Source organism: Bombus bifarius, unplaced genomic scaffold (assembly GCF_011952205.1).
Source record: "Bombus bifarius isolate JDL3187 unplaced genomic scaffold, Bbif_JDL3187 scf7180000008214, whole genome shotgun sequence".
NCBI lineage: Eukaryota > Metazoa > Arthropoda > Insecta > Hymenoptera > Apidae > Bombus > Bombus bifarius.
The window spans coordinates 230,919-248,341 of record NW_022884517.1 but is presented as its reverse complement, the minus strand read 5'-3'; the positions used below and the strand labels follow the sequence as shown (position 1 = coordinate 248,341).

General features: G+C 38.5%; 1 protein-coding gene across 3 annotated transcripts in view; it reads right to left on the bottom strand.

Annotated features, from left to right (window-relative positions):
* LOC117210989 (thyroid receptor-interacting protein 11-like) overlaps positions 1-17,423 on the bottom strand; it is a 45,090-nt gene that overhangs the window by 20,064 nt on the left and 7,603 nt on the right. The window contains exon 1 of one of the 3 annotated variants that reach the window (XM_033454502.1): positions 12,662-12,912. The exons of 1 other annotated variant lie outside the window; for it this stretch is intronic. The gene's annotated coding sequence lies outside the window, so the exon portion shown is untranslated. Of the gene's footprint in view, positions 1-8,924; positions 9,173-12,661; positions 12,913-17,423 lie in introns of those variants that run through there. One more of the 3 variants, XM_033454503.1, reaches the window with a different exon arrangement.

Genomic DNA, 17,423 nt, shown 5'->3' with positions numbered 1-17,423 from the left:
TACTTCAGCTAGTCAGTAGTCGGTAACTAATTGCTCTTTAAATGCAATGCACCGATACATTTTATTATGAATATTATCTTCGACTAATGTTCGTTCAAAATACCATAAAATTTGCTGCTCGTTGTTGTGCATGTAGGTTAATTGTATTGTGTAACGAGGGATGGAAAAACACACGTCGATAACGCGATATAATTTACGAAACTGAAAGGTAATAGCGGGGAGACGTATTGTACCAACCGAAACAATGGATAGCGCAAACACCTGCATCACTGAAACGGCTCTGCTTTAGACGATCGATCATGTTGCATTAAGCTCTTTAATTAAAATGCTGTCCGGGCATGTGTACGCGCACAATGTGACTAGGAAGAATTCTGCTACCACATTTACCTCCTATCAACAGTGCAAAAAGTATTAAGTCTAAAATCTCCACTTTTATAAAATCGGCAGCGATCGAATTTTACCAGTGTCGGTTAGTAACTTTAAAAAACTAGAAAAGAATTGTACAATTTTTACAGTGGTGAGGCAACACTACCTTCGAATTTCTTAATACCATAAAATGTTATAAGCGTTGCTTTATCACGTGTACACGCAAGAAACCAAGAATACAACCGAAAGAAGTATTGCTAGAATATGTATATCATTTATGACGAAAAATCCTCGGCAGTTCACAAATAAAGAGGACGCCGTGGTACGACCGTTATCGAATTATCAAGCCTTGTTACGGTATGAAATAGACATAGCGCCTGGCATAATTACATACGTTTGTGTTGTTAGTGTTTCAGTTTAACATGTACTGCCCTAATCTCCAATACTCGACGTAGTTCGATGGTGACCATCATACAGACTGTATGTTTCTGTAGCGGCACTCGACAGTAAACTTTCCAACGGTTTCTGTCCCGTGGCTCGCTACACAAAGACCCAACTCTTCGGACAAGATGATTGCTAGATGTCGATACATTCTTACAGAATATTCTCAGCTAGCCTAAGGACCCGCCAAAAATCTTAGGATTTATTTAGCTAAAGTCCTGCAAAGGAACAAATAGCCTTTGTCTTAACAGTTCCTCAGTCTATCACCTACTAGGGGAAAACACGGGAAATCTACTTTTTCTCATGTACGATGTTTCCTGCTAGCAACTTTCTCTCAAGGGCAGTTAGCATCCTTTTCCAACGACTAACACAAAATTCGCCAATTAACAACGACGTTCATTTCCCTCACTTTCCGAACCAAGGTTTTCCTCAACGAATCCGATGATCTCGCATCCTTAGACACACCCCACCATAGTTTTCCTTTGCAGCATCATCGTGACGGAAAGTCAGTCGCTACACAGTCGTTACAGTCGCAACGGTCCGAGTCAATCATCAATCCAAGTTTTCGACATATCGAGCAATCATCGTCCGAACTTATTTCGCGCATCAAAACGCATCGACCAGTAGTTGAATTTGTAACCGCGAGTTCTACCCATCGGTGTACACATGCAATATATGGTTAATAAATATTTATTGTTAAACATATTCGAGGGTTTCTTCAGTACCTATCACGACCTAATCACCTCACTTCTATAGGGTGTCTGAATTTTAATTAGATGTAGGAAATACGGATGAAATAGATTTAAAGAAATTACTTTGAGAATTCTGTATTTTCTTTACTATTGAACGATGAATAGCCTTTAGTCTTACGTATCGAAGGCTAAGTACCTTGACACACATAGTCAAAGGCCGATACTAATATTCAATTCTATTAGTACCATTAATATTGCTACTTAAATTTATTAACAACACTAATATTCTTAACTAATCATGCAAACAGATACTTAAGTAAAAACCAGTTGAATGTTTTCGGTCCTATTATGATAAATGTACCGTTTCAAGAATAAGAGATTTAGTAATATTGTTTTCCAATTCTACATAAAAATGGGTATTTCGTTACAGTCTGTAACAAAGCCTGTACTCATAAAAAAGCAAAATTGGACACAGTGTACAGGGCAGAGCGGTCACAAGCACCATAATGGCGGTTTAAGGGTCAGTGAATAATTATAATAAATGTTGGTCACAAAGTTACGTCATCTTTGTAATGTTCTATCGTCTCCGATAAATCGAGTCATAAAAAGGAATCTTTACGCTCTCTTCATTTCTGAATCCTTTCGCTGCACCAACACGAACTTCTTAAACACGTATTTCAAAACGATTGCTTCGTTCTTTTCATCTCCCTGTCGCGTGGGCTTCGTGATTATACATCGTTGTATTCGATTTTATATTCGATCAAATACTTCCGACTTTCGAAACGTTGCATCTACCTGCAAAATATTATTATTAAGCGCAGGCAAAAGCTTCTTTGAAGTTAGTTTACGCGTTTCGGCGTAAAATAAAACACTCGTTGAAAGTCAACATCATCAGTCAAAAAACAGTTTCAAGCTTAACCAATACAAAATGAACTTCATAGAACATTCTCAAAATTCTTTATTTTCGTAGAAAATCGATCACCGATTGAAATCCTGGAAAAGAAACGAATTACCGTCAAATGCCGTCGATGGTATGAATTCTACTTATGTTGCCATAAATTATCACAGTTTTCGAGATTCTTTATCAGACCCAACGCTCACTTTTATCGTGACATTAGCAAATTTGGCTCTTAAATTTCGCGAACGGTTGCGGGAATGTTCCCCATTGAGGACACACGATCACGAAATAGAGGATCAGAGTTAGGAGACGAGCGGCGATTAGTCAGCAAAGCGACAAGTGTGTTTGCGACGAGACTCGTCGTTCCCATCGCTGCGTTTTTTTCCTGTTCTTCGTTTTCTACTGCCTCCTCGGCTCTTTCCGAGTAAGTCCACCGGTGTCTTCGTTCCCTTCTCGCGATATTGCCGAGCAGGATGGAAAAGGTACACCGTGTCTCGCGTTAGATACTGAGAAGTTAGCATTCAGCGCGTTCCAGTCGAAGATAAGGGAATTGGGTTCACAGTCAGCCGCAACATCACAGACCACTTTTTAATTAATGCGTTGCCTACGCTCCGCGTGCGATTCAAAATATTGAAAAAACGGGAACGAATTTGGAAGACGCGTTTGTAGCTGACATTTTACGTCAGTTTATTACAGTTTAACTCTCGAACAAAGATTCCTTTTTTCAATCTTTTTCGCTCGCAAGTTCTTGAAACTCCTAACGATGTCTGTGTCACCAACAACGAAACAATTCATTGTATTATCCTCTACAGTCCTGCATTTATCTTCAAATATTTCAACACTCCCTTCCGTTTCGTCGAATACGTATCTGGTTCGAGCGTTTGCAAACAGAATGTAGCCGACGCGGCGTGACGCATCGAGAAATGGAAAGAGAGAAGAAAAAAGGCACGATGCTGTTTCAGAAAGTGTATTACTCATTCGACACGTGCCATTGTGTTCCACGTCACGTAATGCGAACGGAAAAATCTCATATGTCGCGCGATTTCGCGTAACCGAAATAAAGTCAACGCAAGCTGGAAGTTCGTCGAGTTCTCGAGCTCACCTATGCGAGTCGTCGAGATTCACCGGAAAGCAGGTTTCTTCCTCTCCTTCCTGGGAAGCGAGTGTCTCTCCCCGTTTTGTAATTCTTGAGCAAATAATAGCACCGAAAATACACACTGGCATGTGTGAAAGACCTTAGAGAAACTCGGCATCCAGTTCATGGAATTTGTAAAACCTTAAACAATGAACGGGACGCGTTGGAAATTCACACCGGCGGGGCGCGGCGTTCAGTCGGACTCGATAAGAGGTAACGGACGGCTTTTGGTGAAAAAGAGGGCAACCTGGCTGGTACTTGAAACGTGTTAGCGCTTATTCACTCCATCAAGCTGATAAAACATTGACTGTTCGAAAAAGAACCCGATACGTTCCAAATACTTTAACGACGTATGATGTGTAACGTGGCGTTCATGTGTACTATTAATGTGAATTTCATCAATTTTATCGTCGACGTACGATAAAAAGGATTCCTACGAATCGTCCGATTCGATTTGCTTTCTATTCGATTCTCTTTCGATACAGCTATTACGCCTTTCAGTTATCCTTGGCAGCATTTCCATAGTAGTAGCGTTTCTTCTAAAAATATAAATAGGTCTCGTGTGAATATTAATCTCCTTGTTCTAAAAGGAAATTGATCTACTTTATTCCTATGTACAAGTTACGTCTTTAAAGTTACAGGATAAGACTTAACTTTTCACGTAAAAAGTTCATTTGAATGCATATCGTTGATGCAATAGTCATATCATGACAGACAAATGTTTTATCGACTGTTCATGATCTTTGGTACACCTCACCGTTCCAGAAAAAGAAACTTTCCGCAGTCTCCCTATAAACGGGAGAGTAAATGGTACAAGGTGATATTAGGAAAAGTGTGCTAATATCAGTGTTAATGACAGTGATAGTTAGAATCACTAATAAATTACACTATGTTGTTGTATACTATGTTTTCTTAGTTATTTCTTGATCAGTCTTACGTTATGTACATCCTGCGTTAGTAATGTAAATGGCAGTGTTTCATAAAATGATCGTTCACTGTTACGTATCAGTTGACGTTTCTTGGTGATATACATATGTATGTAGGTCTACGTGACTTTTTAATGGCTTATTAAATACTTCCAATCTTATGTCACAACTCGAAAACCATGAAACTTGTAGTAGTTCTTAGCGAACATTTGATAAAATTTTCCTAAAAGCATTGGTGCAGCTTTTGGAAGATTTCGTGAAATACTTACAAGAGAGAACGATTTTTCCGAGTTCCCTTTGACAGCTTTCCTTCCTTCGTAACTAGATTATCATGTCGCAAAGTTTTCTAGCCGCAATTAGGAAATTTTACAAACTTTTAAGCATTTGCGTCGGCAAACACAAGTCCCTCTGAGTTCGTGGACGCAAACTATCATTCGCGGTGTTAACGAAGAAATGTCAGGTCAGGACATTATTTTCTGTTAATAAGGGCAACTGCATGAGTCGTAAATAACAGTTAATAAATTTTTTGCATGTATATTTATTTGTGATCCGCGATATATCGCTATCTAAATCATTCGACAATAAAAATTCGGTCGTAAGCGATAATCGTTATCTAGGAAACCTTTAGATATATTCAGGAAGGGGCCTTGAGGAGCATTATTTATTCATCAAGGCAAGAGTGCATGAAATAGTAGAGTAGTAGTGATAATAGTAAACGATGAAAAGTGTTGGTATTATGCAAAAAATGAAAAAAAGAGAAGAAGAGGAATGAAAGAACGAATTGACATATTTAAAGACGTCAGACGTTCGTGTTCTTTGAACAGTTCAAACACGTTTCATTGCTAGAAACCATCCATACCTATGAATGTTTTATTCCTCTCGTTTAAAATAGAAGAAACTATGTTTATTCTTTATTATTCACGATATAGGAAAGCGAGACTTTAGCTAACGTAACGAAATCAAAATTTGCTATTATTTCTATCGTTTATCAAGGATTTGAAGTTTGCAATTTTCAGCGTCTACCGTAGGTTTCGGAGTGCTTCCAACGTGTAATAATTACGTTAAAGGAACTTTTTAATATTTAGAGATTTTAGAGGAATTTTCTAATTTCGAAGAAGACTTTCCTAGAATTTGTTCTTATATATCCTTTTTGAATTAATGTATATTTTTCAAATAATGTATATCCTTAATTATATATCCTTTTTGAATGATCAAAGGGTTAAAGCAGAACTCAATCATAAAACTTTACTCGTGCAAACACGAATAAGCAGGACAGATTCTTTATAACACATTGCGAAATAAAATTAGCGTATTACGTGCCGAATCGGGACAAGATATTGCAGCTGACACTTTGGAAAGAAACAATGCGTTTGATCCGACTCCAAAGCAAATCTGATTACATTTTAACCAATTGCTAATCGTGGTTAATTGCATGTCAACACAGTAACATAATAATGAATTACTGCCTTCCTGTGCAAATGTGTAGCGACAAATTTGCCGGGACAACTTTGCCAACTTACCCGCAACTCAATCTCGGTGTCCCCCTACGCGATGCTGGTAATTCGCGACACTTCAAAGCCCGTACTTGTTATAGTTTAAAATGATTGTCAAAGTTGTATCGGTCGCACGAGATTGATTCAACGAACGGCGAACTGTGACCAGCGTTATTAATGTTACTGATATTTACGATTGTTGTGTATAATCGGTTTGCAACGAGCCAGTTAGTACAAAGTGGCATGAAAACTATTATTTACAGCCACTTACTCGTTTTAACAAATCGATGGAAAATTATCAATTAATATAATACACACGTTAAACTGGTTGCTATACATTTTTTTCTCAAACCTTAATTTTATAACTAAAAATTATCGAATCAAAAGTCTTGTTTCCAGAGTACATTTTCGTCTACGATAGTGTAATTTTGATAAATTGCTTTTTCATTAATCGAAAGCGTATTTTGTTGTTCTCTTTAAATATTATTTAATGGCCTAAAATATACCAGGTAATTCTATCATAGTTTAGAGTAGCGTTTCGCAGAGGATGTCGGATAAAAATCAAATACACGAGTTTACTGTTTTCTAGTATCAATTATACACGATCACCTATCGATCTTTGGTCATCCATGAGCAGATCAGGCCGCGGATTACACGTGGCGTCGCGTCGAGTTTAAAAATGCTAGCGTACGCGAGCACAGAGATCGGGAGAAGCCACATTTGCGGTTCGTGGTACGTGGGTAATCTCATTCTCTGTTCCGCTACCGTGAAATTGTAACGTCCCCCCCGGGCTGGCTCGATTTAACTCGCGATCGCTCCGACTCTGACTGCGATGTTTCTTCGTGCCACTATCGACATCGGTCCGTTTCTCGTGAAAACGAAAGTTTTTAGTGTAGTCAAGCCGATTGAATGACTCGATTCGACTTGATTCAAATCGGTTCCAGAGAGGATCGTTGCGCGGACAGCTTTAAACGCGCCCGGGAATCTCAAATAATTGTCGTGACGTCTCGTTGCTCCACCGTGCTGCGATCCTTCACAATTTCCAGTGAACTCCATTTTCCATCGGTCTATCCAATTAATCAGCTGTTAATAGACGATCGACTGTAATTTCTTATACCCCAGGATCAGTGAAACGCGTTGCTCCATCGACGCACCGCACCGTCTTAGGAAAATTTGCTTGAAATGGATTATTGTTAATAACGTTGGCGTTGTTAACGTTGGACGATAACAAAGAACAAAGCCAATTATAGCGATAAATGTCGAGTGTAAGGTTCTTCGAAAGAGTCGAGACTTTCTTTGTTATTTCTATTTGAAGTAGACATATGCGTTGCTCGATAAAAGAACGTTTCATGTAATAAAATGTTTAATGTTTTGGAGCTAGATTTTATAAACTACAGAAGTAGTAGAGAAAAAGAAACGAAAGATTTGTTTGGTATTTTACGAGTTTCATGGATTGTCATGATCTTTTTACATATAAAGGGTACAGATATCGTAATAAAATTCCTTGACAATGAATTGTATAATAATCATAGTTCCTGTTGATTTCTACAAACAAAAAATTACAGCCAGAAAAGATGAACTACATTTATCATCGAATTTACCTTTTAATTATTTGCCTTTCCCCGCATATTACATTACTTCCCCCGAATTCAACAACGACTTTGATTCCAGCCCGAGATTACATGTACATAATGGCGCATTAGCGCTATCTTCAGTTATAAAAACAGTTGAAAAATCATTTCTTCTGGCACTTCTCATTTAGCTGGTTGACGTCGAGGTTCATGCGTGACGAAACAGTTGTCAGTGACTCGAAACAAATAACGCCGTAAATTTTGCTAGTCTACCTTTTTTCTTCTTCTAAGTTTTCTCTTCTTCTTTTTTTTTATATTTCTTCCTTTCCTTTCGTTAAGTGAAAATATGTCGGTGTTAATTTACTCGAGTTTACAGCATTCCGCGCGTCGTGTGTTTCAATTCACGCCTAAGTTTCTCCCCTATGCTCTGGGCTCTGGTGTTCGACGAGCATCGAAGAATACGTTTCGCCTGTGTGTTCGTGTACGTTTCCCCTCCTTCTGAATGTGCCACATATGTCCCGGTGAAAATTTTTAACCGGATATACTTAACGAATTTATTTGTCTTAACAATTTCCTCCCGCCGGAATGCACGAATCTAACGTGTTTTCTAAAAGCTCGCCGCGCTCTACTTCGTTCTGAATGAAACTGTTATTTGAACATTCTCCCGTGCAGATTAGTCGGCCGAAGATGATGATTTTCCTTGGATCAATGACTCGACACGAAGGATTTGGAAAGTTAGAAACTTCCGTGCAGTGTGCACAGTCGTATTGTTACAAATTAAATTGAAATTGAAATTAAAATTAAAGACATTGGTATTGAGCTTCTTTCTTTTCCTTTCATTAACTTAGAGAATACATTTTGGAAGTTTAAATCTGGAGCCAAATTTCTGAAACAAGTATGTACATTGTATATACCTTTCACCATATATTACAAGCTAGCCGGATCCTTCTCTAGAATATCTCTAAAGATGCCTGCAACTAATCGGTAGAAGTCAAACACCTCGCGAATGTTCATAAGCAATATGATAGATTGTTGAATATCTGTTCGAGAAATTATGCAAACTGGTTTGCATTTATTAGGATGGAAGGCCAAGATTTAATTTCAAAGATTCGCGGTAGATTCCTGTGTATATTTCTTTCTGTTGCTTCAGTGTGAAAATATTTAACACATCGGAAGAATGTACAATTTTTAAAATGTAACGCCGATGCGCGTGTTGATGTTGGTAATATTCTAGTATTTTTATCGTTGTTCGTATGATCGAACATCTTACTTATAAAAATCTTCGACAACGGCTCAAAACAATTTGACGCGATAGAAATTTCTCGACTGTTCCTCAAACTGTCGCGTTTCCTCTTTTTCATTATCGTCTGAACTTTGGACACGACTGTCAACGGTTACTTACGTAAAGTCGAAACACGTCCCTGCATCGTGGTCTCTTGAATTAATGAACGGAAAATATTACACTGAATTTTCTGCGCACATCTATCGTTACTCCAAATCTGCGAATCTCGGATCGTCTTGTTACGTTGACGTGACTCTTGCAACTGCGGAGCACAGTACGCCAATCACGTGACGGTTTTATTGCGCAACTGGATCGGTGGACGGGGACCTTGATTACTCTTGCACCTTCACGGATATTTTTGCTTTTCATTTTTTTCCAAGTAGTCGTTCGATACTTACTTTTTATTCGAAAACAATCGATATTTGCTGCTTGTTTCCGTTCGTTTCTTGATGGAAAATATTTCAAATAGTGAGTTTGACAGTGACGTGAAATTTTAATTTCTAAACGCCTTTATTAATCTTGTTTTATATTTTCGTTGTTACCTTCGATTCCTGTGCTTTTATAGCACTACTGTAAATTTTCTATTTGGCTCTCTGTGAGATGACCGATACAATTTTCCGTTGAAAATCTACTAACACGGAAAATTCATTTACCTGGTTCTGTCGATAGCTTTTAGTTAACAAAATAAATTTATATAACGTGGCGTTATTCCTATCGTTCGAACGTAACAAAAAAATGAATACTGTAATTCTGAAGACTCGTATTGCGCAACTCGATCGGTGAACGCAGGCCTTGGTGACGCTTGCATCTTTACCGGCATTTTTATTTTCATGGCACGCGGTTGTGAACAACTTTTCCTTTTCATTCAGGTGCGAGGTTCGTCTGGTTATTTAGAAAAATACTTGTTAACTTGAAAGATATTTCCAATCGACAAGATCCTTCGCGATAATATGCTATCTCGATTGCGTTCGTATAGAAATCGTATGAAATTTTAGCGACGTTTGAGGACTTTCTTAAGTAAACTTACAACTCAAATGAAAATAAAGAATGTACTTAGGAGAATAGTTAAAAGGCAAAAATTCGCTTAGTTTCAGTAACGAATTGATTTTTTAAGAATGTCTTATCACTTATGAATGTAACATGTTGGAAACGTGACATGCAAAAAATAGATAAGCAACAGACTAACACAGGTGCAACTGAACATTATAAAGGATTCTGAACTACTGTCTCTAAGGTTAAAGTACAAGGATCGACTTAATTAATTGCAAGCAATGTACGTACGTTCCATACAACTTACGTACTTCATAAATGACACATTTTGTTCGGTTCACTCGAAGTTTAAGACTATTCCAATTGCTTTTTTCTTTCTTGTTTTAATAGGGAAATGTTAAGCGAACATTTGAATATCGGTTTCGCTTACGTGAATATTATACAAGCGAGTATTAATTCTCCGTACGTTTTGCATCGTGCGATAATGAAAACGTTATAAGTTCTATGCGATAAAAAAGCCAGCTGTATCGGCGCGATCGAAATAACGTCGCGTCTGTATAGAACTTTGATAAATTAGGCTGTACGTTAATCTATCAATTGTAAGATACGCAATCTTAGTCACGGTTTTAGAAGCGTAGCGACGTGATGGCACCGAGCAGAAAAAATACTATGTATATCATTCTCGTGCCACCTTCTGTTTTCCATGGTGTTAATTATCGTCAATCAAGAATCTATACATCTAGACGAGTTTCGAATCACTGAAATTTGTTTTGTAAATTCATTTTAGGTCGACGAAATTTTTAATCTTCGCTATTAATCATCGTTAATGAAGGATGCGTATTTTTAAATGGATTTTAAACGACCACAATTCATTCGAAACGTCAACGATTAGAAAAAAAAAGTACGTTAAAAACGAAAAACATCGCGGTATTGGTGCACATAATCACTATGGCACTCAAATAAGCTTGCACTGCAAATTTTATCACGCGATAGCCTACACACTGACTTTTACAACAAAGATGACGGTAACGAACGTGTATACGGCTAATCGTTCCGTTCGTTAAGTAATCATAGGTAAGTTCGTCCTTCGTCTATTATCTACCGATAGCGTGCTCGCGTTTCACCGTTCGCGTTTCATTTTTAGTCGTTCGAGGTAAAACTAAACCTAATATTTTTTTATTTAAAAGTTAAAAAGTTGATATTAGATAAAAAGTTCTTCAGAAAGATAATATTGACAGTTGAAAATACTGGTAGTAATTCTATTCTATAGGATGTATGTTAATATAACAGTTTATTTAAAGACTTGGTAATTACACGAAATATCTCGTGATTAAGGTGTTTGTATAAAAAAATTGACTTCTCTTGATGTATGGTTTTTGGAAGATGATAATTTAGGAGAACTGTTTGTTTCGTACAAGCTTAAACGAAGAAAATTGAAAACGATAATATTTAATTCAGTACTATATTTTTGCCACTCCGTTGTACTAATTCTTTTATATTTGCTTTCCCAAAATATCGCCTAAGTCATAGCCGTTCAGTCGATAACCCGTCCTAAAAACGAAACTATATGACCATCGATATCCTAACAATCGATCCACGTTCTCAAAATATGAACCAATGACGCAGTTGCGCGATTCAACGCCGGAAATCTCTGTGTTTACCGGGTGCAGCAGCGTTCGCGTTTCGAAACACGTTTGTGGAAAATCATTTCATAGGGTTATTTGTATAGCGAGTGTTAATCCTGTTCATAATGTTCGCAACGTTTCGAGCGGTTTGTTACGCCGTACTGAATATCATCGTCGACAAATGGGCCGCGAGTCGGTTGCAATAGCCATTTTAAGACACGGAGAAACGGTAAACTCTATGGAAAATATCACTATGTACGAACATGGTTTTCATTCGTGTAAGTAACATATCGGTTGCCTATCCTTTCGTCTGATTATCGAGAAGGATTCTTTGCGAGAGATCTTTTTGCTTCTAAACGTAAGTCGCAAAGAAAAAATTTAATTAAAAACTCGGAATGAGTCGTGAAAGACTTAGAACGAATTAGATGTCTCGATAAATAGTTTTAGAGGCAGAAAAGTTGGTAATTACCCGACGATTCTAATGGAGGATGTTTTCCAATCTAAAAGAGGCGAAGTTAAACTGTGCCTGGTTGGAAACTTGTTGCGCACCCTCTGCGCCATCCAGGTCTCTCGTGCAATTAATCTTTATTATGAGGTAATTCGATCGTGAAGAATGATTATTAACATATAGTACGTCTCGATTGGGTTTAAATATCGTTCGGGTGCAGGTATGAAGGAGCACCGCGTCATTACGATCGAGCATGAACGCTCCCTTTGAGACACAGTACGAGGAAACGTAATATACTGCAAGTTCGCAATGTCTCTGTGTCTCGTGTGTCTCTTGCATTCGTTTTACAGCTAGTTAAACGTATCGAGGAATCAACGATATGTAACATTGTAACGCGATTCTTATCGGGAATCGTGACAAATATTAGCAGCGGCTGCCCGATACGGTAATCCTGTCACGGTGTGTTTCGATTCGTTCTCTTAATCGGCTCCAGCTAAATATCACTTATCGGATACCTCTATTACGAGCGAGCGTGCACGTACACTCGATACAAACATACGTTTATGCTCTAAATCCACGCATAACTGACAAGTCCTCCATCAAATAGATACGTCACGATTTAAAACTTTTTCTATCCACTATCTTTCCAACCTGTTTTATCTAGAATTTCAATTCGAGTATATCTAGCATTTGAAACTAACAAAATCCATCGAAGCTGAAAGTTAATGGTAGCTATTGAATCCTACTTAACGTCTGTTTAAAAAGAATCAAATAAAGAAAACATATTCTCTTACTTGTATGAGTCGTGCTCATCTGCCAATGAGAATCACCAAACGTAGCCACCTCCTTACGTTTGCCTTCGAGTGAAACACCACAAGAATTCCCAGGGATGGAAGGTCAGGGGGGAAAAAGATGCGTAGATGCGTGGTTGCGGCACGGAGGAGTTCGCTCGCGGCCAAGGAAGAGCACGTTCGTCACGTGCTGGACAGCAACGCCACGTTTACGGTCCGATCGTCGAGAAGCGACTGTGCGTTCGCGACTACTCCACCTCCTACCACCTAGCAACCCTCCCCATGGAGAGGGCACACGCACCAAGAGGCCACGTTCTACTACTGACACACAAACGCTCGCGCCATAACCGCGAACGCAGATATCAAAGATACGTATGTACATACGGTGTTTTTACAGCTACATACATAGGTATAAATTGTAGATCCGGTGTGCGCGTGCGAGCATACACCCGAACCAAGTACAGTCGGGCCTGTGTAAACGAAAAGCGCATTACCTCCGAGAACAGAAACAGAAAGAAATGCAGGTAGAAAACGCACAGTTACACCGGCGCGGCGCGGCGGCCACGTGTGCCGCTGGCCAAACTTTGACGCTACGTAAGCTTATGTCCCGGTGACTCTACCTTTTACAAGACGAATGTGTCGGAGCAGACAGGGCACTGGACGAAAATGTAACTGTCATTTTGTGGTCAGTTGGTTTCTGGACCTGCTTTTAACAGCGCGGCTATGGACAATGCAATGTTTAGTTTGGTGATCTTGCAGGTGTCTGATGGGTCAATATAGACCATTTTTCCGAGAAATCTGTATCGCTTTATCGACTCTATTTTAACAGTTTCCAGCCTAATATTAGCCATGAGTGGAAGACGTGGACAGAAGCAGTCTCGGACGCGAGCCCTAGAGTTCGTTAATCAACGATAACCTGAATAAAGAAAATACCAAAGTGATTGATCTATGAATAATCGTCATTTTAAAATTGTTATCATTTTGTCTAATACGATGCGTTGGTTGGTGCATCTGTACAACAATATATTCGGCTTGCACGTGCGTATGCCACGCTCGATGCAATTCCATTAGTTCGCTTTCCAATGACAAACGCAAGTGCATCCGAGCGATGGACGATCGTTGCACGCATACTGCGTGTCGTAGACACTGTCACGTTTGCACGCAAATGATCGTACACGAGTCTCTTTGTGTACCACGTTGACGATCCTTGGGCCTTGGAGACAAGACACGATATGCTACTTCCTAATGTTGCTCGGTTACCGCGTGCATCTCTTCATTCAAACTTTGAGTCAAAAGTTTACTTCAATATCTGTTTTCATATATTTTGGATCATCAAGAGAAAGTATGGCTGAGTACAAAGGTAGAATCGCGTTGGTTAAAGTTTTAGAGACTTCGGAATTACATGAAATTGCTAAATAGCTGAAATGGGAAGAAAAAGTAGAAAAATATCTAGCTTTATGGTATAAGTACTCGTGGAAAATGAATGCAAGCTTTAGCTCCAGAAGTAGAGGTCGAGGATAATGAACATGTTGAGAGCTAATTAAGTTACCTAGGTTTCTAGAAATTTTGTTTTTTCATTTCGATCGATGTTAAGTTTTTTGTCGGATAAATTTTTAGACAAAAGCTCCTTCAACTAATAAGTAAAAAATTAATAAGCGAGGGTTAATTTCAGCAAGATATTAATCCGCTTTAATCTGTTTTTGAGTAATATAAATATTTATAAACAAAATTCTAAAGTAATCAGACCGAAGAAATTGCATAAAAATACGATGATACGAATCATACCTTGTGATAAATGTAGTCTGCATTATAAGGTACAAAACGTCCAGACGAGGATACAATCTTCCTAAACGAACAAATTGCACGAAGATGTCCTTCCACGAGATGAACTTCACAATGAATATACACTATTACCATTTTGAATGAAACTTCTGCATTCTATGTATTCACCATAAATCGTTACACTCACTAGAAAAAATTTATAACGTGGAAAAAGAAACCATACCGAATCTTGTACTACCTTCACTTTAGAAAACGCGTTGCAAACCAAACATTTAAATTTTCTACGGTTTATGATATGCCTATGAATATTGCTTCGATTTGTTAACATTATCCCTTTGCAATGAAAGAAGCGAAAGAAGTAACCAGTTGAAAGGTAAAAATCTTATAAACCGTACGTTGCTAAAAGTAACGGAATGTTTTCACGTCGCGAATCCGCACTTTCCAGAGCGTATAAAGATTCATTAAAAAAAAAGTTTTCTCTGTCGGGCAAAATGTGTCGTTCAGACGAAAGAATACCGCAGACGTAATCATGAATAATGTAATTAGGCCAGGCTACCACCTTTTCCGTTGGGATATGTTTGTGTACGAATGTATAACGCGTCACTGTTAACGACAGGACATTTTTATCGGCCCCCATGTGAACGGGGCTGCGGGCGCAGCTGAAGGAAACCAGAGTGGGAAAGGTACATTACCGGTGACATTATGATAATCGCGGGATTGCCCTCTTCAGCTTCTTCCCCCACTGGCATCACAGTCAGCGTCGTTTTTTGTGGGTACGAGCCCACCTACGAGGAATTTCCTTTTTCACCGAAAGAGTACTGTTTCGCCGACTGGAAGCTAACCTGGTACGTCATTCATGATACAACACGTTTGTCCACGTTTGTCATTAAAAAGCGTCGTAAGATTTTTTGATAACTTTGAGAACAGCGATTGATATCATCGTATTTGAAAATGAAGAAGAGGTTGGTGATAACAAAAGCTATATCTAATGAATAGATCGCTTTGAAGCTATTGAAATGTTAATTCCATATATAGATCCATATATGTTGTAAAATATGTTGGAATTTGGTTCCAAAAATGGTGGAAAACATTTTTACTTGAGTATAGTTATTAGTTTGTTAGACCTATCGTACAATTAGATTTCAGATGGATTTAGTTAACAATTTATTTTTCACTATCTCGATACAATTACAGCGAATGTGTCGTAACATACTTTATCAAATTTTCTTCGAATTTTATCGACATAATGCCGATAGTCGATATCCTCGCGAGCGAAGCAGCCTCTATTAAAGCGAACTTAATCCATTTTGTTTGATTCATTGAAATTTTCAATCGTGTACTACCGGCTATTCGAATAAAAGAATAAAGGAAGCGATACTGTTTCGTAAATAGTACTTTGTTCTCGAGTGAAATTTCATGGCAGTCGTATTATTAAAAGCTATCAACTAAAGTGGCGTTCAAAGAGATAGCGTGGGGCGGTGGTTCTAATATTAACGAATAAAAATAACATTTAAGGGTTTGTTCTACTGACCTTTTGGCGAAATTCTTAATTAGACGAACAGAGTAGCGATAGACACGTAAGCGAAGTGAAAGCTCGCTCGACCTACATTTATAGCCATTCCTGGAGGGTAGTCATAGACACTATCACCCCCGGAGACTAAGCACCCCCGTTATTTAGCCTATCATGCTCTGATGCGTTATCAACGAAAACGAACCATTAACGTTGGCACACGCTGGTTACATCGGATCGATGCGTTTCCTTTTTTTCGTCAAAAGATAAAACGTTTAACTCATTCGAATTAATTACGAGAAAAGCGAGATAGATCAAAGTTTTTCGATTCGCTTTTTCAAGTTTCCAATCAGTTTTGTGCAAGGTTATTTAACTTCGTGTATCGAAGTTTAGTATTTTTTCAGAATCAATCATTTTACGATGTTTTAAATATCACAGGAATTTTCTCCCATCAAATCTACACGTTTTTTATCGAAACACTTACGCAGCAAAACTAATCGTGCCTTTTCCAACGACTAATTCGATAACGCTCATTTCTATTTTATAAAGATGTTATAGAACGAGGTCGGTCATTTATCGAGCTACGTTTGAAAACACATAAGTGCTAAATGCAAGTTCAAATGGTATTATGGAACGGCAATTAACGTGCTCTTATTAAGTTAATATGTATTTAGCCAGTACGAACGCGACTACGATAAAGTGTCTTACAGTTAACAAATTAAGCTGATATTTGTATTAATAACTATCAACGCAGCATTATATTCATTTTCGAGAGGCCGTATCTGCGCGTAACATGTTTCACCTGCACATACTTATACGGATACAGGGTCACGTTTTTAATTCCTTCAGCATACATAAAAAACGGGCACAATTCGTATCATACTATAAATAAACTTAGCATTAAGTAATTTACGATGCATTAACCGCGACGATTAAAAATGATGCGTCGACCATTTATGTGTCGCGAACCATTGTCGGCAAGGAATGACTCATTGCGACGAATTTTATCTTGCTTAATCGCAAGTTCTTACGCGGTCGCTCTGATGGAAACAGTACGATGCTTCAGCATCTGATTAGTTATTAAAAGTCGAAGTGGCGGAGGTCACCGGCTACATCCGGTGCTCGTGAGTGGCACAATGTCTTGTGATCGGTCGCGTTGAAGCCACACGTGCCCGACCCCATCGCGATCATGTAGAACGACTAATTTTAATTCGAATAACCGCTAGGCACGAATTTGAAATGGTACGACAATAAGAAAAATGTCGAACAGAATGAAACATTTCTTTTTGAACGGTGCTCACAACGATGACGAGGATGAGCAGAGAGAGGTTTAAGACCAATCCTTTGTTGGTCCAAGATATGAAATAAAGTGCGAGGCTATGGTTATCGAGCTTATCTCGCATTCCTAGTGAACGTTCTTGCCGTGGTACTGAAACAGTGCAATATCGAAGTGGCTTTTTCAGCCATCTCCTT